This window comes from Callithrix jacchus, chromosome 19 (genome assembly GCF_049354715.1).
Source record: "Callithrix jacchus isolate 240 chromosome 19, calJac240_pri, whole genome shotgun sequence".
Taxonomy (NCBI): Eukaryota; Metazoa; Chordata; class Mammalia; order Primates; family Cebidae; genus Callithrix; species Callithrix jacchus.
In genome coordinates this window covers 14647027-14669220 of record NC_133520.1, presented here as the reverse complement: position 1 = coordinate 14669220, position 22194 = coordinate 14647027, and the positions used below count along the sequence as shown (strand labels likewise).

The window sequence follows — 22194 nt, the reverse complement described above, 5'->3', positions numbered from 1 at the left end:
AGGAAGAGAAAAATAGTGACAATAATGACGGTGATTAATAGCGGCATCTTCAATGTACTGAACACGTATTATGTGTCGCGCATGGTGTCAAGTACTTTTGGCTATGTCATTTAGCCCTCAAAACAGTCCTGAGGTAAGTATATTATTTATCCTCATGTTGTGGATGATGAAACTGAGGCTTGACAAGGTTGAGGTTTTGCTCAAGGACACAAGCTAGGAAGTGGCAGAGCCGAGACCAAATGGGTATCCATCTGTACCATGCCCCCAACCCTTGCCTACCCTTTACCCATATGCGTCAGTCATGTGCAAAGAGCAGGAACCATGGAACCACCATGCCATTTCTAATCTCCAAGCCTTTGAGTGCATTGCTTCTGAGAGGCCATGCTTCCCAATCTTCATCCAGCCGACTCCTATCTGTCTTTCAGAACTCATTTGGAGTCAACTTGAAAGTTATCTCAACTGCCCCTCTCTAAGGTTTAATGCCTCATCTCTGGATTTGCTCAGTCCTGGACAAAGACTCCCTCTCTCCCAGCACTTGTCCCACTGTGCCATTCAGTCATGAGCTGCTCAAGGTCATGGATCATTTTATACTCAACTCTGCAGCTCCAGAGCCTCATAGGGTGCTTATTAGCAGCTGCATCACATCAACTGTGTTGGTTGACTGAACAAATGCATGAGAAAGAGAACTGAAGTTAAGGACTTATTCTAGGATGGTCTCTCTGGAGCTAGAGATGCTTGAATTCAAGTCCTGACTCTACCTCGTACCAAATCACCAATTTATTTAACCTCTCTAAGCATCAGTGTCTCATCTATAAAATATAGGCTAACAGTATGTCTCATCTATAAAATAAACAGCTCTAAAGTCTGTTCTGAGAGTTTAGATTTTGCAGGTTAGCTCAGTAAGTGACACATATGTTAATAAATGTTAGTTATTAGTAATAAAGTATAGACCAAAGCCAATCCTCTTATAATAAACAACTTTGCCCTTAGTTCCCAGCTTCACTTTTCCCTCTAATCTCAAGGCTTTGAGCAAATACACAGTCAGTCCTCTTACAATGGGGTGGTGGAATCACTTGGTCAACCAACCCAGGTTCCTTCCAGAGCTAGACATTTAAGGATCCTTTAGGTTCTTCTACAAAGTTACAAAGGGGAAAATGTTTCATATATAACCCTGAACTTAATCTTTTCTCCCAAGATAAGCATTCCCCTGGGAATTGATCCCTCCGCTGAGAACGAAGAAGCTGCTGCAACAGAGCACTATGAATTGTATTATGTTGAGCCTCAGATCACAGTAAAACGGCCTAGTTAAAAATCAGGTTGTTCCATGCTATATTCAACAAAGCATCTTTGGCTATAAATAAGACAAAAGAGTGTCTCCCATCATGTATGCATAATGAGAATACCATGAAAGATATTAGATTTCACAGTTATATTTGTGTTCCTTTAAGAAACACAAATGTGGCTGGGCAAATTGGTCATTCAATAGATATTATTTTCTTATTTTTAAGATCCTCCCCCCAGTATTTTGTTATATTTTAAAGTATAACTTATATTATTTTTTCTGAATATAAAATTAATGACCATTATAGAAAATATAAGAAATATAAAACATTTTATAAAACAGAAATAAAAATATCCAGAACCTATCAGCCAAAACAATATGAACTGGTCATATAAATGAAGTTTTACATGAACAAAGCAGGGAGAACTAAAGATGACAAAACGTCTGGAGGTCTAAAGGAAGAGTGGCCTCTCATGACGTTTCTAAGACTGACTTACTACTACACTATTGAATGGGAGGGAGGGAAGGGGGAAGGGTGGTTCTGTTCCTTGACAAGATTCAACGAAAAGGAAGACCAAAGTATAATTAGAAACACTGACCATGTGTCATCTTCACCACAAGTGAACTTGAGGGAAGGAGACGCCTGAAAGACCTGGAATTCTTCTTGCTTGACTCATGAAACCCAACAGGTCTTAGAGATGACTGCACATTAAAACTGCTCTGGACCAAGAAGCAACTGTCTGACAACTAGGACCAGCATTTGAGGTGAGATGTATTTTCCCTTCCCTCACCATCATCCCAGAAAAGGACACACAGAGTTACTCAATAAGGGGAACAAATCTAGACATTATAATAGTGAAACGCTTGGGCCCTGAAGAAAGAGCCCTGAATTTGAATACTATGTTTGAGTTTAATCCAACTGTAAAATCTCTGGCATACTATTTAAACTCTCTGAGCCTCGGTTTCCTCATCTGTAAGATGAAAACAGTAACAACATGTCACAGGATCAGTGAAAAGATTAAATAAGATATTGTATGTAAAGCATGATCAGAGTCTCTGGCCCAGATAGCAATGCCTAAAAATTACCTATTACTGTAGCTATTACAAGTAGGGGAACAGTGGTTTAAAAATCAACAATGACAGAATAAAAAGGAGATTTGAAAGATGACACCAAAAACAAAATTTAATTCAAGTCTTCCGAAGTAAACTAAGTACCATTAAGGTGAGGAATAAGAATTGGTCAGAAAATCTGCAATAATTCAAGAGTCTAAAGAAATAATGTTGTATTAATCCATTCCAGGAGAAAAGGTACTTAGACAAGACTGGCGTTATCAAATTAAGATGGGTCATGAAAAAAGGTTTTCAGAATTGTTATCTTGTGCTATTTTAATGCATTTTTTACACCCACAGATAAACAACACTTCACGTTTCTTTTCTAAACAAAAAATAACTCTCCTGGCATTCTTGGTCCTGAGCTTATAATATGCTCAGTAATTTTCCATTTCAGTTTTGTGCTCACAGATTTAGAAATGTACTTCAGTTTCTAACAAAAATATTTATGCTCTGCAGTATTTATTGCTTCTGCATAACTAGATGCCAGTGAACAGATGAGAGAGGTATCCAAGAGGAAACGTGGAATAACAGTGTGCAAAGTGTTGCAGAGCAGAAGGTCACACTGCGGAATGTACTTTAAAAATGTAACAGGATAGGGCTTAGCCCAGTGTTAGGCTTAGCCCAGCCCTGTCAGGGGAGCTCAGCCAAGGTCCCCAGGGCAAGGAATTCTAGATATACTGCACACTGACCTCATGCATGACCCATACCAATTCACTGAAACCCCTTGGGGAAAATGAGTTACCAGTACCTGTCCTGCTACCCAAACTTCCAATGGATTAGCAAACCGTGGGTTTTCTGTTTCTTGTTTTAAGCAGCACCTTTATTTTCAAATAAAATATTACAGATGAAAACAGAACTGATTTGATGACATCTATATATTCTTTTTAAACCCTCCTTACCCCCTACCCAAATCCTGGGATCCCTAAGGGACCAGAGAACACTATTAGAAACTAAAGGACAGCTAGAGAGAGATTTTAAAAGTCCTAAAGAACAATTTATCCATAATCTGAATTTCTATGATTCAGTTTTAACTTAATATCTAACATATTCCACAGAACTGCTTTGGTAAATCATAAAAATCCTATATAAAAATGTATCCATTTTCACGATTAAACTACAGAGGAAAAAGAATAAAGTTCAATCATTCCTTCAGTCTAGTTCAGTCTTTGTAAGAAAACAAAATCATAAAAGTGCCAGAAAAAAAAAATGAGGAAATACATTTGAAATTGGAGGGTCTTTTTAAATAACCTCCAAAACTGAGAGACCATACAGATCGTATTAAATAAATTGAAACTCCTGTATGGCTAAAGACAACATGAAACAAATCAGCAAACAACCTGGTCTCCAGAAACTGATCTCTATGGGGAAGAAAAAAACAAAAAATTGAAAAAAAGAAAACCTGGAGGAAAATACTTGCAATACATATAACAGACAAAAAAGTTAATATCAAAGAAATCCTAACAATCTACTAGAAAATAGAAAAATGGGAAATTTATAGCTGAAAGACACACAGCTAAGACATTCAACCTTACTATCAAGAAAATGTAAATTAAACATGTATAAGAGGCAACGTTTTTAATCTATCAAGTTAAAAAAAATTCAAGTGATCATTTTCAGAGCTGATGAGGATAGGGAAGCTATTTATTGGAATACACCCAGGTAAAACATTTTTAAGTGGAAATTTGGTATGATCCATCAAAATTTAAGTGTACACGGCCTTGAACCCAGTGATTCTCACAATCTATGCTGCAAGGTTGTACATACATCTATGCAAAAGGGTGTCATTTTTGCATTATTTATAATAGGGAAAACATGGTATCATTAGAAGCCTATGGGACCTGGTGCAAAGATACAAACATTTATAAGAACTAGATTAATCCATATATACTCCCGAGACAGGCAGCTTACCACATATTACTGAGTGGCAAAAACACATGCAGCATTATGTATATTATAATTTTATTTCTAAACTCTTTTTTCAAAACTTTCTCTACATTTCATATTATGTATATCAAGTTCCATGAGCAAATACCCCAAGCCATCAGCTATTCTTAGGGTAAAAAAAAAAGAACATAAAACTACATCAGCATGCTGCTGTCAATTTCATTACAAACACGAGAGAGAGAGAGAGAGAGAGAGAGAGAGAGAGAGAGAGAGAGAAAGAGAGAGAGAGAGAGAGAAAGAGAGAGAGAGAGACACAAAAGAAATGATGGTCATGACTACTCATGGCTGATAGGTTCTGGGTATTTTTATTTTGTTTTATCAAATGTTCTACATTATGTTTTCTACAATGGTCTATTAATTTTATATTCAGAAAAAATAATACAAGTTATGCTTTAAATATTATAACAAAGTACTGGGGGAGGGTCTTAAAAATAAGAAAAGACTATCTATTGAATGTTGTTGTTTCTGTTCCAAGAGCTAGATAAAAATCACAGGGCAAAGCCAAGAGTTAAGCTCCTCCTTGCTCTTTCCCTTCTAACACTGTGGGTCTCCTAACATGGCACACAAACATGATACTGTACAGATTCATTCTAATAAAAGCATACCACTGAGTACAGGCTCTGCTACCCCAGGAACAAAACTGGAATAATTGTGGGCGGTTTCACAAAAGAAGGCAAGATTCAGTTGGACCTTAAATAATTCAGAGGGATGTAAGAGAGAAAGAAAGGGCAAGAAACTAAAAGTTCCTCAAATTACCTTATTATCTGTAATTTCTCAACCTAATAGCTTTCTATGTTTGAAAACTGCCACAGAAACTTACCTAGCTTCCAAAAAGAGAATCAAATGATTACTCAATAATGAAATATATGGAAACATATATGAATATATACATATATTCAACATATTATATATCTAAAGATGAATATTTTAAAATTCTCAATTTCCCATCCCCAAGAAAATGCCTTCAAAGCCAATAGTCTATGAGGAACCACAACATATTGCTGATGGTGTAATTTCCTTGGCAAGTAATTTGGCCATATAAATTAAAATTTAAAATGCTCATATGCCCATACCTCTTTTTTTTTTTTTTTTTTGAGACGGAGTTTCGCTCCTGTGACCCAGACTGGAGTGCAATGGCATGATCTCGGCTCACCGCAACCTCCTCCTCCTGGGTTCAGGCAATTCTCCTGCCTCAGCCTCCCGAGTAGCTGGGATTACAGGCACGCACCACCATGCCCAGCTAATTTTTTGTATTCTTAGTAGAGACGGGGTTTCACCATGTTGACCAGGATGGTCTCAATCTCTTGACCTCGTGATCCACCCGCCTTGGCCTCTCAAAGTGCTGGGATTACAGGCTTGAGCCACCGCGCCCGGCCCCACACCTCTTAAAAAGATTTTTTCCCTGAGAGATCCTTGTTTTAATTTAAAAGATAGGGTCTCGCTCTGTTGCTTAGGCTGGAGTACAGTGGTATGATCATAGCTCACAACAGCCTCAACCTGCTGGACTCAAGCGATCCTCACACCTCAGTCTCCTGAAAAGCTATGACTACAGGTATGGGCCACCACCCTTGGCTAATTTTTTTATTTTGTAGAGACAGCCTCACTATGTTGCCCAGGCTGGTCTCAAACTCCTGGACTCAAGCAATCCTCCCACTTCTGCCTCCCAAACTACTGGGATAACAGATGCTAGCCACCACACACGGCGGCCCATGCCCTTTGACCCAGCATTCCACTTACAGGAATTTATTCTAAGACTCCTAGTTGTGTGAGAAAATTCGTCATTAATTGCAAAATCTAGAAGCAACCTAGAAACTGCACCACAGAGAGGTTATGTGGACAGCATGTACATGTAACAGAAAAAAATGAATGAATGAATGAATGAATGAGGAGGCTCTGCATACACTGGAATTAATGCCTGCCAAAATAAGAGACTATACTGGTACAAAACACTAGCGAAATTGATCAGTAGAAAGACTATGCGGGGGAAGAAGGTAAGGATCTATACACTAGTATACATACAAAATATCTCTGAAGAACATATTAATAACTATGAACTGTTAGCCTCTGGAAGGTGGACCAGGAGGCTGCCGAGCAGGAGTGGAATGAAAACTTTTTACTGTACACAAAAAAGATTTGTACTTTTAAAAGTTGCATCATATTCATCTTTCAGCCATCCAAACAAAAGCAACTATAATTTAAACGCATTTATCTCTTCCCTCAAAAGAAAACTTCAAAGCTAACACTTTACATAGTAAAATGATCCATTTATGTGCAGAAAGTTTGCCAAAGTTCACGTAACTGCGGTTTTTTAAATGGTTAAGCAACCAAACGCTCCATAAAGTTGTTATATTATTTCTAATTTAAACATCCTTTTTTTTTAGATTGCCTATGAGACAACTCCTAAAAAGAAAATAATACTCAGTTTTGTTTTATGTCTCGAATACAGAAACCTCTTCACATTACAGGAAATTGAACTTCAAAAGCCATTACATTTCCTACAGGAACCCTTACCCTCGTGACACTTCTGGGCCAGCAGGCTTGAGGGGGGGAAAGGGCAAATGCTCCTGCCTTCCAGAGTGTTTCAGCAACACTCTTGAAGCAACCTCATCTAGAATGAGAAAATGTCACATGTTGTCTACAAATGTCCACAAATGCGTGACATTTTCTCATTCTAGATGATGAATCACAATTCCAATTCATACAATTTTTGCTTTATATTTTATTCTAATGTATCAATGAGAATATGCCCAAAAATGAAAGTTTCCTGAAAAATATTCCCCTGAATATGTAAGACATACCCACATGTGTCCATATTCTTGTATATCTGCGGCAATTATCAATGACACTGGAAAAATAATCTTAGCAGCCTGGGACAAAGACAGACTGGACACAGACTCCCAATGCGAAGGAGCCAGAGATCTTAACCTCTTCCCTTCCTAAACAAGCTGCAATCTCAGCATCCCATGTCAATTCAAACTTTGTTTAAACACCCAGATTCTCCTAGTTCTTTTGGATTCAACTCTCTACTTGAGAGGCTTCTTATAATCAGATCCATCTTTCCGGCAACAAAGAAAGCCACCAACACCGTCCTCCTTCAACTCGGTTGAACTGACAACTCTTTTATGGTTCCAAATACAAGTGGCTTGAGGCAACTGGCTCACTGAGTGAAGTGCTGAAATCTCTTAAGAAAGACAACCTCCTAATGTTTCAGAAACAACTGAGGGGCAGACAGATTCAATCAATTCACCACAGGTCTCACCAGATTTTAACGGATATAAGGAACCTAGGCTCTCACAGAAGGGAAAAAGGGGTAATTTGTTACAGCCTATCTAAGGTCTTCATTAAAAAATTTTTTTTATTATTGAAAGAAATCTGAAGCCAGCGAATGACTGCCCTGGAATGACAACATCTGTGGGACATGTGGAGCCTCAGGTCCCTCATCATTAATATGAAGAAAAGGCAGATTAACGCGGAAGGATGGCTGTGGGCATTAGAGGAAAGGTTTAAAAACATCTGGTCCTTGGTAATTATTCATTACTGCTAGAAACTATGTAAAACACTAACAATGAAATGATTCACCATGCCCAAGAGCAGCTTGAGGAAACTAAATATAGCAAAGAGAAAAATGTCTTCTTCATTGATAGGCTGTACAATTTTAAGTCAACACAAAGTTCAAGGCATGAAGTGATAAATAGTGCAATTCATCTCATGGAACTGGGTAAAATGCCAAACTTGTCTTTTCATATTTTAATAATATTACAGTGTGACTCTTACTAAGCCATAGGAGAGGTGGTTAAACACAGAAAACTTCATCCATGAAAACAGAGTAAGTATTATTAGTACTTTTTTTTTTTTGAGGGAGTTTCACTCTTGTTACCCAGGCTGGAGTGCAATGGCACGATCTTGGCTCACAACCTCCGCCTTCCGGGTTCAAGTGATTCTCCTGCCTCAGTTGGGATTACAGGCATGCGCCACCACACCCCGCTAGTTTCATTACTTTTTTCTTAACAGTTTGCAGGTGAGTACAGTGGCTCACACCTGTAATTCTGACACTTTGAGAGGCCAAAGTTGGAGGATTGCTTGAACTCAGGAATTTGAGACATGCCTGGGCAACACAGCAAGACCTCACCTCAACCAAAACTTTTTTAAATTAGTATGGTGGCATGTGTCTGTAGTCCCAGCTATTCAGGAGACTGAGGCAGGAGGATCACTTGAGTCTGGGAGTTTGAGACTGCACTAAGCTATTATCGTGTCACTGGAGAGTTAGACCTTGTCTCAAAACACTCAAGTTTGTAATAAGCAAAAAAATATTCCTACTCAGACCAAGTAGTCACTTCAGCACAGATTTACAATGAGCTCTCTTAGGGGTAAACCTAAGGCCAGAGACAGAGAGACACTGTCCATGTAAACCATATGTAGGCAGCAGTGAGCTTACTATGAAGAAGGGAAGCCGAGGACAATTCATTAGATTACTAAGGAAAGGAAACTAGGACTCCGATAACAAGTTAGGAATCATCAATATCATTAATCACAAACTTCTCAGAACTGGGAAGAGCCAATTCCCACTAGCTTTTTTCCTAAATATAAAAACTGGCCGGGCACGGTGGCTCACACCCTGTAACCTCAACGCTATGGGAGGCCACAGTGAGAGAACTGCTGGAGGCCAGGAACTCAAGACCAGATTGGGCAACACAGGAGGCCCCATCTCTCTAAAAAAAAAAAAAAAAAAATTTTTTTTTGATTTGTTTTGTTTCTTTGGGGGGGCCAGGCACGGTGGCTAATGCCTGTAATCCCAACACTTTGGGAGGCTGAGGCGGGCAGATCACGAGGTCAGGAGTTCAAGACCAGCCTGGCCAACATGATGAAACCCCTCTACTAAAGATACAAAAAATTAGCCAGGTGTGGTGGCAAATGCCCATAATCCCAGCTACTCAGGAGGCTGAGGCAGGATAATTGCTTGAACCCAGGAGTGGGAAGTTGCAGTGAACTGAGATCATGGCATTGCACTCCGGCCTGGGTGACAGAGTGAGACTCCATCTGATATATATATATTTTAATGAGCTGGATATTGGTTTCATGTGCCTGTAATTCCAGCTACTCCCGAGGCTGAGATGGGAGGACCACCTGAGTTCCAGAGTTAAGGCTACAGTGAGTTGTGATGGTGCCACTGTACTACAACCTGGAAGACAGAGACCCTATATCTAAAAGAATAAAATACAATAAATAAATATTAAAACTATTTCTAATGTTTACAGAATGTTTCTTAAGTAGGCAAGAATGCCAAAACCTTTAGTTGTATGTGACAAATGGTAAAACTGAAATTGCATCTTCGTGGTAGTGGGGTTCTGCCAGGTGGCCAATACTCATTAACCAGGGATGCAGGTGGCTGTCTTCCTGGAGTCAGCCATCGGATAATTGACACTGCACCCAGCCAAAAACAGCCCCTGTGAGGGGAGGGAGACCTCGGATTTTTCTTTGCTCCCTTGGTTTATTTTCTTTTAAAAATCTTTTTCCGGTGCAGAAGACTGGTCCTCATAAGTGAGAATGTCTCACTGGCATTTGCAACGTAACACACTAAAAGGACACGTCTGCTAAGAAGAGGTCAGGTGGTTTTTTGGTGTGTGTTTCGTACTGAGGAAAGGACCACTTTATATTGGTCTCCACACAGCTGTGTTCAAGTTAAGTGAAAATTCTATAGCAATCATTCTACAAGTCTCTAAAAGATGACAAACTATTCATGGACACCATCTGCTTTCTCTGCCAGACATGAGTCATAAAACTTCGGTGGTTTGTACATTTTATTTGCAAAAGAAAAAAAACTTCACAGTTCCACATATTTTAAAAAACAAACTATGAAAGGTATATGGCCTTAGTCAAAGGTAAGGAACGGTTAACCATTATTCATTATCAGCAGTAGGTCTCATCAAAGATTAGGTGTATCTCTGGCACGTTGCAAGGGTTAACCATTAACCAACTGGCTAACATTCTCCACTACCATGCCTCACCCCCATCCTTTGCAGCCCTCCATGTCTGCAAACGAGAAAGGCAGGAATGCCTCCTGTCTCTAAGGCTACAGATATGATTAATCCTGCATCAATGCTCTATCAGTAAAGGACATCTCAGAAGTCAAGACCTCGGCATATACACCTTTTTTCAATTAATCCTGAGTCAGTGTAGCTCACCCTCGAATAACATTTTCATGTACAGAACGCCTTTTAACAATGAAACTACAAATTAGCTGTCACAGAGTTAAATTTATACTTTTCTAGGATTTGGGGACAGTAGATATGACTATTATTTGCACAAAACTGATGTGATCAACTTTCTTTTGTTCTATTCAGTATTAATTACAGGCATATCTTAAAGACATCGGGAGTTTGTCTCCATACTGCTGTGATAAAACAAACCTCATGATAAAGCTAGTCACACAAACATTTTGCTTTCCCGGTGCATATAAGGTATGTTTGTTTTACACTATGAGTCTATAAAATGTGCAACAGCATCATGTCTAAAAAAACAACATACCTTAATTTTAAAATGCTTTACTGTAGTCCCCGCTACTCAGGAGGCTGAGACAGAAGGATCCATTGAGCTCAGGAGTTCCAGGCTGCAGTCAGCTATGACTGTACCTGTGAAAGCCAGAGCACACTGGCCTGCACAACATAACAAGACCTTGTCTCTAAGAAAAAAAAAAATGCTAGGCCAGGCGCAGTGGCTCACGCCTGTAATCCCAGCACTTTGGGAGGCTGAGGCATGTGGATCATGAGGTCAAGAGATCGAGACCATCTTGGAGAACATGGTCAACCTCCATCTCTACAAAAAATACAAAAAATTAGCTGGGCATGGTGGCGCATGCCTGTAATCCCAGCTACTCAGGAGGCTGAGGCAGGAGAATTGCCTGAACCCAGGAGGCGGAGGTTGCAGTGAGCCGAGATTGCACCATTGCACTCCAGCCTGGGTAACAGGAGAGAAACTCCGTCTCAAAAAAAAAAATACTGTATTGCTAACAAAAGGCTAAGGATCATCTAAACCTCCAGCAACACCTAATGTTTTTGCTGCTGGAGGGTCTTGCCTTGACGTTGATGACTGCTGATCAGCATGGTAGCTGCTGGAAGTTGGGTGGCTGTGGCCATTTTTTAAAATAAGACAATGAAGTCTGTCACATCAGTTGAGTCTTCCTTTCATGAAAGATTTCTCTGGAGCACTCAATGCTGTTTGACAGCATTTTACCCACAGTAGAATGTCTTTCAAAATTGGAGTCAATCCTGTCATGCTCTGCCACTGATTTATGAACTAAGTATTATGTTATATTCTAAATCCTTTCTTGTCATTTCAGCAGTGTTCACAGCATCACCACCAGGAGTAGATTTCATCTCAGGAAACCACTTTCTTTGCTCATCCATAAAATACTCCTCATCTTTTCAAGTTTTATCACAAGATTAGAGCAATTCAGTCCCATCTTCAGGCTCCACTTCTAATTCTAGTTCTCTTGCTATTTCCACCACATGTGCAGTTACTTCCTCTGCTAAAGTTTGAATCCCTGAGCCATTCGTGAAGATTTGGAATCAACGTCTTCCAAACTCCTATTATTATTATTTTTACTTCCTCCCATGAAGTGGGAATGTTATTAATGGCATTGAGAATGGTAAATCCGTTCCAGGTTTGCAATTTACTCTGCCCAGATCCATCACAGGAATCACTATCTATGGCAGCTATAGCCTTACAAAATGTCTATTTTAAATAATAAGACTTGAAAGTTGAAATTACTCCTTGATCCATGGGCTACAGAATGGATGTTGTGTTTGCAAGCATGAAAGCAATACTCATCTTCTTATATACACCTCCATCAGAACTCTTGAGTGATAAGATGCATTGTCAATGAGCAATAATATTTTGAAAGAAATTTTGTTTGATCTGTAGGTCTCAACAGTGACCTTAAAATATTCAGTAAACCATGCTGAAAACAGACGTGCTATCGTCCAGGCTTTGCTGTTCCATTTATAGAGCAAAGGTAGAATAGATGTCACATAATTCCTAAAGACTCTAGGATTTGGGAAATGATCAGTGAGCACTTTAAAGTCATCAGATACAATAGCCCCTAAGAAGAAAGTCAGCCTGTCCCTTGAAGTTTTGAAGCCAGGCACTGACTTCTCTCTAGCTATGAAATTCCTAAAGAAGGCTGCTTCGTCCACATTGAAAATCTGTTGTTTACTGTAGCCACCTTCATCAGTGATCTTAGCTAGATTTTTCTGAATAACTTGCTACAGCTTCCACTCCAGCACCTGCTGCTTAACCTTGTACTTTCATGTTAGGGAAACAGCTTCTTTCCTAAAACTTTATGAATCAATCTCTACTAGCCCCAACGTTTCTTCTGCAGCTTCCTTACCTCGCTCCGTCTCCACAGAATTGAAGAGAGTTAGGGCTTAGCTCTGAATTAGGCTTTGGCTTAAGGAAAGTTTGTGATCGATTCAATCTATCCAGACCAATCAGTTTTTCTCCCTATCAGCAATAAAGCCATTTTGCTGTCTTATCATTCATGTGGTTCACTGGAGTATCGTTTTTTCATTTCTTTCAAGAACTTTTCCTTTCATTCACAAACGGCATCCTCACAAGAGGCCCAGCTGTCAGGTTATCTTGTCTTTCAATATGGCTCCCTCACTAAATTTAATCATTTCTAGATGTTGTTGAGGTCACTGTAGGGTTCTTAACCGGCCTAATTTCAACATTGTTGTGTCTCAGGGAATAGGAAGGCAGGAGGAGAGGGAGAGAGAAGGGAGAGAGTGGCTGATTCATGGAAGAGTCAAAACACACACAGCTTTTATCAATTGACTTTGCCATCTTATGTGGGCACAGTTCCTGACACCCCAAAACAACTACAACATTAACATTAAAGATCCATACGCCTGTAATCCCAGCACTTTGGGAGGCCAAGGGGGAGGTAGACCACAAGGTCAAGAGATCGAGACCATCCTGGTCAACATGGTGAAACCCCGTCTCTACTAAAAATACAAAAAATTAGCTGGGCATGGTGGCGCGTGCCTGTAATCCCAGCTACTCAGGAGGCTGAGGCCGGAGAATTGCCTGAACCCAGGAGGCGGAGGTTGCAGTGAGCCGAGATCACGCCATTGTACTCCAGCCTGGGTAACGAGCAAAACTCCGTCTCAAAAAAAAAAAAAAAAAAAAGATCCCTGATCACAGATCACTTTAACAGATATCATGATAATGAAAGTGTTAGAATATTGTGAGAAATGTCAGAATGTGACAGAGACAAGACGTGAGCACACGCTATTGGAGAATCAGACTTGCTCAGTGCAGGGTTGTCACAAACCTTCAATGTGCAGAAGAAAACAGTAATGTGAATCAAACAGATGTGAAACACAATAAAATGGAATATGCCTGCAATGACACTGTACTGAAATATGAAGATCAAGTATTTACTTTTCCTATAGGTCCGCTTTAGTTTGTCAATCCTTTCTGGATACACTAAACTGCCATTGTCAGATGGTTCGGCTTTCTGAATAAAAGCTCACACTTCGTTCTACTTCTTCACCTGATTTGTCCTCCCGACCTCACCCAAAAAGTTTAATCAGTTCCATAAAGAAGTGCTCTCAGGATGTAGGGTGACCCTCCACATTGGACACATAGCTAAGAGACTGCCTCCGTATGTCTGGACTCGCTCTGGGCAGTTCAATGCCTTAGCTACCACACAGTAGGTCCTCTGTGAATGAATGATCTGTCCTTCATGCACTTAAAGCCAGAGTCCCCAGCTTTAGTTTCCAGTTTTATTTTTTTTTTAAGAGATGAGGTCTTGCTCTGTCAGCCAGGCTGGAGGATAGTGGCACAATCACAGCTCACTGAGGCCTTAAACTGCTGGACTCAAGTGAGTCTCCCACCTTAGTGCCCAGATATCTGCAACTACAGGCACATGCTATCAGGCCCAACTAAGTTATTTTTTATTTTTTATTTTTATAACCACATCTCGCTGTGTTGCCCAAGCAAGCTGGTCTCAAATACCTGGTCTCAATCGATCATCCTGCTTTCCAAGCCACTAGGATTACAGGCGTAAGCCACTGTTCGTTTCTGATTCCTCAACACCTTCTGAAGTTAGGCTGATTGGATAAGCTTTTGCCTCTGTGCAAAAAAGCAATCACCTTGAGAAGATTTTCCCGTGCTATAAAAGGTAATCATAAAAAATACATTTTTATAACTCTTGAAAACTCAAAGACTTAAATTGTGCAACTCAATTTAAAAACACAGACTACTAAATTGTAAAATACAAAGGACTCACTAATAAGCACATGAAACGATGCTTAGCATCACTAATCATCAGTAGAAATCAAAGCCACAAAGACAATGAGGTATTGCCTCACAGGGTGGCCCCTATCAACAAAAAAAAAAAAGAAAGAAAACAGTAAGTGTTGGAGGATGCGGGAAAAATTGGAACTCCTGTGCACTGTTGGTGGGAATACAGAAGGTGCAGCTGCTACAGAAAACAGTTCAGCAGGACCTTTAGAAAATTCAAAACAGAATTACTTTAGGATCCATGGATTCTCTTTCTGGGTATAGACCCAAAAGAATTTAAAACAGTCTTGAAGAGATACTTGCACACCGGTGTCACAGCAGCATTATTCATGGCAGGCAAAAGGTGGAAGCAACCACAGCGTCTATCAACACATGAAGGGATGGATAAACTTGTGGTCTATACACACAATGGAAGGAAATTCTGACACATGCTACAACGTGGACAAACCTTGAGGATACCACACTGAGTGAATTAAGTGTTCTGTCTTTTTTTACATTTTATAATTCTCTGTTTGGCATCCATCACAGGGCAAATTGCTATAAACTACATTGTATTATTTTCTGCCTTCTTGATTGTCTTGGATTTGTCCTTGCTGACTGGAGAGAGACTGACTGCACCTCCCAGGGCTAGTCAATTCTTGGAGGACTAGTCAATTCTTAGAGGGCTAGTCAATTCTTGGAGGACTAGTCAATTCTTAGAGGGATAGTCAATTGAGGCCCCTGCCCCAGGGCATCTTCCACACACAAACTCACCAACTCAGTGTCCACAGCCCCAACCATCTCCTTTATCAGACTCTCACACAGCAAGCCAGTGTTCCCCTTGCCCTAAATCCACCCAGGGCCAGGCACCAGACTGCTATACCCCAAAGCCTACCAGAATTACTCAAACTCGCCAGTTCTTAGCTGCCTACTGTCTCCTACCTCACCTTTCCTAAGGAAAACAAAATAAGGGTTGGGCCTAGGCTGTCCCCTCACTCCTTCTGCCTCCTGACCAATCCTGCTGCTTCTCCATGGGGCCCTATGGGGTCTGGCATGCTCCTTCTTCTTGGGAAATTTAATAAAATTAAATTCCCTTGGATAATACTGGCACAGTAAATCAGTCACAAAAAGCCAAATTCTGAATGATTCCATTTATACCAAGTATCTAAAGTAGTCAAGTTCATGGAAACCACCAAGAATCCTGGTCCAAACACCAATTCAAACTAGAAGGACATAACCTTTGAAGTACATATGGTATGTGTGTATATATACATATATATATGTATATGTATGTATGTGTGTGTGTATAATTTTATTTATTTATATTTATTTATTTATTTATTTTTAAGACAGTGTCTCAGTCTGTCCCCCAGGCTGGAGCACAGTGGCGCAATCTCGGCTCACTACCACGTCTGCCTCCTGGGTTCAAGCGATTCTCCTGAGTAGCTTGGGAGTACTCCTCCAGAGTAGCTGGTATTACAGGCGCCCGCCACCACACACGGCTCATTTTTATATCTGTAGTAGAGATGGGGTTTTACCATGTTAGCCAGGATGGTCTTGAACTCCTGACCTCGTGATCCGCCCACTTTGGCCTCCCAAAGTGCTGGGATTACAGGTATGAGCCACTGTACCCAGTCCATATGGTCTAAATATTTAGCTGAAAAATGAAAAATTACCTGGTCTGAGATAGGAAGCAGCAGAAAAACCTAAAAGGTAGTTGAGGTAAGCAGTAGAGAAGTTGGAAACTGCCTGCCTGCAAGTATCATGCAGTCCACAAATATTCAATCATCTGTTTAACAGGTACCTACTATGTGCCAAGCACTGTTCTAGATGTTGTGCAAGTGGCAGTAAACAAAACAGATTTAAGACCCTGATTAAAATATGATGTTTGGATCAGTGTTCTTCAAAAATCTGAACATGTTGCCACCATTTAAACATCAAAATATCTCACATAAAAATACTGCTTTCCTATAGTTCTTAAAAATAAAAATCTGATCGCACTGGCCTGAATTTCAGCCTAGGCACAATGAACTGACTCAGGGCAAGCATTCTCCGCTTGGCCACAGTCCCACCACTGTGTGCTACAGGGTGCTTTACTCATCCACTCTTCCTGCCTAGCCCCCTAGCCATTTGGATTTTTAACCTGCATTCCATCTTGTGCCTGGGCTTCCAAGTTAGACTTCACAAAGTTCGAATCCCACATCTGCTACTACTAGCTATGTCACTTGAGCTAAATTTTTTCTGCCTCAGTTTCTCCATAGGTAACATGGGGGTAATAATAATGGTACCTATTTCAGAGGGTTGTCGTAAAGATTAAATGAGATCATATGTGCAAGGTATTCAGCACAGTGCTTGGCAACGAGTCGATCCTCATGAAACTCCTGCTATTTTTATTTTTGGTTGCTGTGTTGTTACTCTTATTTACCATCATCATCATTAGAAGCAGCAGCAGCCCCATTATTGCAAGAAGAATACTTGAAATAGAGAGAGAATTCCAGGAATCATCCAATTGTGAAAGGTCTCCCCCGGCACCATTCCTCCCCCTCCCCCATTTTTCTTTTTCCTGTCCTTGTCTTTTTAAAATCAAGGATAATTTTGAGAGTTGACTCAGTAACTCCAGGGGGTCTTTTACCATCTGGATGCTCCCAGGCTACAAATTCCAGAGCAGCGGGCAGAGTCAACATATAGCCTCAGGGGGCAAAATTAACAGGCTGAGGTAGTCCTCAAACAGGATAAAACACCCCATTTTAAAAGACAATAAACCCAGTGCTTGAAAGCCCTCAAACACTCTGCAAAGACATCAGGGAGCGACCACTATTTTAAGACCTAATGCAAGTATGGGTCCTACTGATGCTTAAGAATCGCTCCAGGCCACTCACCCACAATCCCACAGATGGAGCATTTGAGGGAAGATTTTCCAAATTTGCCATATAGGCTTAGAGCAGTCCTCTGTGGAAAGGAAAGTATTAACCAGTGGTTTTACAACTGAAAAGGCACCAGGGAATTTGTAAAGGTGCGATTTCTCAGGCTACACCACTAGAGAGTCTGATTCCCTGAGCCTGGGGTCCCCCTCTACGGTGCCTAAGTTTTTTTGTTTTTTTTTTTTTTTTGAGACGGAGTTTCGCTCTTGTTACCCAGGCTGGAGTGCAATGCCGTGATCTCGGCTCACCGCAACCTCCGCCTCCTTGGTTCAGTCAATTCTCCTGCCTCAGCCTCCCGATAGCTGGGATTACAGGCACGCACGACCACGCCCAGCTAATTTTTTGTATCTTTAGTAGAGACGGGGTTTCACCATTTCGACCAGGATGGTCTCGATCTCTTGACCTCGTGATCCACCCGCCTCGGCCTCCCAAAGTGCTGGGATTACAGGCGTGAGCCGCCGCGCCCGGCCGGAGCCTGAGTTTTAATGTGCTTTCAGCCAGGCAGGTGGGGCTGACTCGGGCAGTCCCCACACTACTGAAAATAATACTGGGGATGTGTGCCAACTCCTCCATCATCTGATCAGGACTTCACCCCACGACCCCACCTCAAACCACTTTGTGCAACACCACACATTTAAGGCTGCAAAAGAGACTTGCTGTGTGCCTTCCAGTCCTTCCTCTTTAGAATGGGAATAAGAACTGTTGAGAGAATTGAACAAAGCAGAGAATCTAAGAGCCCCTAAACCCAGCGTGTGGCCCAGAGCAGGTACTGGAGGCACCAGTACACGTCACATGCTAAACAGAAGCCCTCTTAACTTCGTTGCGTCTCTCGGCAGCTCCCCTTCTGTCGCCAACAATCAACAAGCATTCATCTCCCTCCATCACCCACTGCCGTGACTGAGCAGAACTAGCAGTAAGAACAGAAATACTTCCTCCTATTACATCTTCTCTGTTTGAAACAGTCTTGCTCTGTTGCCTGGCTGGAGTACAGTGGCGTGGCTGGAGTGTAGTGGCATGATCTCGGCTCACTGCAACCTCCGCCTCCCGGGTTCAAGCGATTCTCCTGCCTCAGCCTCCAGAGTAGCTGGGATTACAGGCATGTGCCACCACACCCAGCTAATTTTTGTATTTTTTAGTAGTGAGGCGGTTTCACCATGTTGGCCAGGATGGGCTCAATCTCTTGACCTCGTGGTCTGCCCGCCTTGGCCTCCCAAAGTGCTGGGATTACTGGCGTAAATCATCACACCCGGCCTATTACATCTTCTAAATAAATCAAATGGCATCAGAGCCCAGGGAATGGCACCTTTTCCATGCCTTTTGGACAGTCAACTATCAATAAATCAGCAGAAAAATCCCTCCATATACAGAAAAAAAGCCTTATTTCAGGGATTAAAAGACAACGGAAAATTTACACATTTATTAATGGAGTTTTTAAAGACTGAGTTCAGCATTTCGGAGAAAAAAATCCTCTAAGATATCAAAGTACCCATTATTCACTTTTCTTTTTTTTTTTGAGGCGGAGTTTCGCTCTTGTTACCCAGGCTGGAGTGCAATGGCGCGATCTCGGCTCACCGCAACCTCCGCCTCCTGGGTTCAGGCAATTCTCCTGCCTCAGCCTTCTCAGTAGCTGTAATTACAGGCACGCACCACCATGCCCAGCTAATTTTTTGTATTTTTAGTAGAGACGGGGTTTCACCATGTTGACCAGGATGGTGTCGACCTCTTGACCTCGTGATCCACCCGCCTTAGCCTCCCAAAGTGCTGGGATTACAGGCTTGAGCCACCACGCCCAGCTCTATTCACTTTTTTTTAAATGATAATATGCCTATTCTCCTGCCAGCGCCATTCTTTCGTTTACTGGAGATTTGTAGTGACTTTTGAAATTAGAAAATGTGAGTCTTCCTTTTTTTTTTTTCAAGATTGTTTGACTATTAAGGGTCTACTGTAATTCCATATATAATTTAGGATCAGCTTCTCTATTTAATGAAAAAAAAAAAAAGCCGGCAGGGTTTTAGTAAAAATCACACTGAATCTGTATAGTGCTTTGTGTGGCGCTATCATGTTAACAACTGCTTCCAATTCATTCATAAGCAGGGAATATCTTTTCATTTATTTAAATCTGATATTTCTGTCACTGATGTTTTCTGGTTTTTTCAGTGTGCCTCCTTGGAGAAATTTGTTTCTCAATATTTCAGTATTTTGAGTGCTACTGCAACAGGAACTGTTTTATGAATTTCTTCTTAGGATTCTTTATTGCTAGTATAAATGCAAATGATTCTCAAATGTGGAAAAAAAAAAAAACAACTAAGTTCAGGATACTTACTGGATTTTTAATGCCGTAAAAGGGATTTTCCTTTTTACTTCCTTCTCTTTAGAAATACCTTGCTGTATCACTGACCTTGGAAAAGTTACATTTGGCAAAATACAACTTTCCTGGAAAAACTGCAACTGGGCTGATGTTCTCAGTGAGGCCTCCCATATCTGATAAAGAGCTTTGTACTCAACTTTTCAAAGCTCTTAATACCTAGGTATAATTTCCTGTACTCCTCTTTCAAAAACATAAAAGCAGGAAGTACACCTCCACCCCAGCCCAGAATAGCTAGATTAACCCTGCCACCGCCAGGTTCTCCAGAAAATCTCTCTGTATTGGCACCTACACAGCTGATGAGCCCAATATTCAAATAACAACAAATCCTTGCTTCTACAATGTCTTCACCCTTCCTTTTTTCACAGTTGAAGCCACACTACTGAAGGGGTAGGAATAATTTCTCTATGGTGTCTTCCATGTTTTGGTTTAGTTTTCAGGGCTGACAGTGCAAGAGGCCAAGGTACCATATATGAATAGAAAAGTAATTCACAGCCCTTCTGACTCTCCTCTGCAAAAATGGCAATGACCAATGAAAGATGTTAATATATTAATGAGTCATCACTGTGCAGTGTATGCTGGGCTGATATGACATCTGCCAGAAAGCTAGCATTCCTATAAAGCAGATGGTTTATGAAGATATGTTGACTTTCCTGCTGGACACCATTCTTGCCAGATTAGCACCACAGCAAAACACATACAAAATGTGGTTTGTAAGTGTGTTTGAAGTTACCTACTCCTAAAAGCTTACGGGGAGATACACAGTACGACCAGGACTGTAAATATTTATTTTCCTTGGGAACAGATTCAAAGGAAACAGAAAGGCAGTGTTTGTTTGAAAACACTGGATTAATTTTGGTATTAAAAAAAAGCTTGGAGAGGCAGGCAGGTGCTAAGTGTCCCATCTAGGGAAATTCTAATCTTTACAAACAGAAAAGGCACACACATTCCTTTGTAACTATCATATCCCCACTAGATGGCAATTCCTGTTCCCCAACCCACCCCACCCATGCTACGCACCACGCAAACTCCTCCTGGCTTCCAGAATATGCCTTGAACTTTAAGGCATCTGCTCTCCACTTTCTCACAGTTCATGCTCCCTCTTTCCTCCTAGAGACATTCCTTCTCATCTCCCCACCAAATATGTCCTATCCATCTTTCCAGGCCCAGCTATATCCTCCTCTGCTAAGGCTGTCACCTGCCATTCAGGCAAATGTAATCGGTTCCACCTCTAAGCCTTCACAATGTTGTGTCCACATGTTTCACAGGGCAATCATCAGCCCTGGACAGCTACCTTCTGCCTCAAAAGGCATGGTCACCTCCATCTCTGTGAAGGCATGGTAGTGTACTATGAAATTTTCCCATAAACACATTTTATGTATGTATGTATTTTACACATGATATTTCTTCCTAATTACTGTATTAAAACTCAAGGATCCTAAATGGAGAAGGGAGAAGCCTTCACATATGTCTCTTTGGCACACTAACCACCAAGGTTAAGATTAACTGAAGACAAGGTGCACATTGAATCTCAAGCTTGAGATGGTACTGCTAGGTCAACCCAACAAATTTAATAATAACATTGAAAAAATAAAGCTAAAGAAAGAAATATCCACACATCTTAGCACTAACCAGACACCATAAATGAAAATATGAGAACGCATCAGCAAAGTAAAATTAATCTTTCTTCTGAGATGACATGGAAAGAAAAACAGAATTGGAGGGAGGGAAAGGGAAGGGACTAAGCTCTGGAGAGTTTCTTATCTGTGATCCAAGGTTGGCAGATTGCTTGAGCTCAGGAGTTTGAGACCAGCCTGGCCAATATACAGAAACCCCATTTCTACAGAAAATACAAAAATTAGCCAAGAGTGGTGGCATATGCCTGTAATCTCAGCTTGGGAGGCTAAGGTGGGAGGATCACTTGAGCCAGGGAAGTGGGGTTGCAGTGAGCCAAGATCATGCCACTGCACTCCAGCATGAGTAACAGAGAGAGTCTCCATCTCTAAAAATAAAATAAAATATAGAAAGCTTATAATATAAAGACCTCTAAAGAAAGTAATTAAAATATAAAAAACATAAAATCCTCCCCAGAAGGAATAATGCTTTGGTATCATTTCATAACCCCTCTACCATATTTCTTCCATTTTTAGCTACTATATTTATTTCACTTAGCACATGGTAAACAATAAAAGATTGAACTGGGGTACTGTATATGAAAGCCCATCATGGATGGGATGGACTTCTCTTCCCAAAGATGAAATTACTGTTTTGGAGAGGATGGAAAAACA

At 40.8% G+C, this 22194-nt stretch overlaps 1 protein-coding gene across 2 annotated transcripts in view; it reads right to left on the bottom strand.

The window, feature by feature from the left end:
• The window catches only part of PTPN14 (protein tyrosine phosphatase non-receptor type 14), a 198260-nt gene that overhangs the window by 141714 nt on the left and 34352 nt on the right, over positions 1–22194 (bottom strand). The window lies entirely within an intron of this gene.